The sequence below is a fragment of the Octopus bimaculoides genome, chromosome 23 (assembly GCF_046866305.1).
Source record: "Octopus bimaculoides isolate indiv1 chromosome 23, ASM4686630v1, whole genome shotgun sequence".
Classification (NCBI taxonomy): domain Eukaryota; kingdom Metazoa; phylum Mollusca; class Cephalopoda; order Octopoda; family Octopodidae; genus Octopus; species Octopus bimaculoides.
Window position 1 is genome coordinate 10,429,135 of NC_142950.1, and position 419 is coordinate 10,429,553.

Consider the following 419-nt stretch of genomic DNA (forward strand, 5'->3'; position numbering starts at 1 on the left):
TTATGAAGAAATTTACGAATTTAATATATTTTTCGGCTATTTTTAGAGAGAAAAACCACCCTGTTTGATGGCATAAAAGACGCATATTCAGCGCACCCGGATTTCACCAGTGCATATTCAGGAAAAGATGATTTTAGTGTATAAAAGCCTATGGGTGGCCCAACTTTGCATATAGGGCCAAGGGGGGATTTTTTTTTTTTTTTTTTTGAGACGTTTTTTTGCGGTATGGATGAAAAAAAAGTGTACCTTGTATGTCATCACTTACGGGTGGAAAATATTCGAGGATGAAAGGGCTGATTGGGTGCAAGGGTGGATTGGACATATTAAAACAATTGTTTTCCATGTAATGGCGATGGTGTGTTTATTTCTTTCTTTTTTTTTTTGCATATTTTTTTTTTATTAAAAACTGTTTATTTTTG

General features: G+C 33.9%; 1 protein-coding gene across 2 annotated transcripts in view; it reads left to right on the top strand.

Moving 5' to 3' along the window:
* The window catches only part of LOC106879716 (A disintegrin and metalloproteinase with thrombospondin motifs 2-like), a 75,321-nt gene extending 74,902 nt beyond the window's left edge, over nucleotides 1-419 (top strand). For both annotated transcript variants that reach the window (XM_089340687.1, XM_089340686.1), the window contains one exon: nucleotides 1-419. This exon is cut by the window's left edge and continues 277 nt beyond it. The gene's annotated coding sequence lies outside the window, so the exon portion shown is untranslated.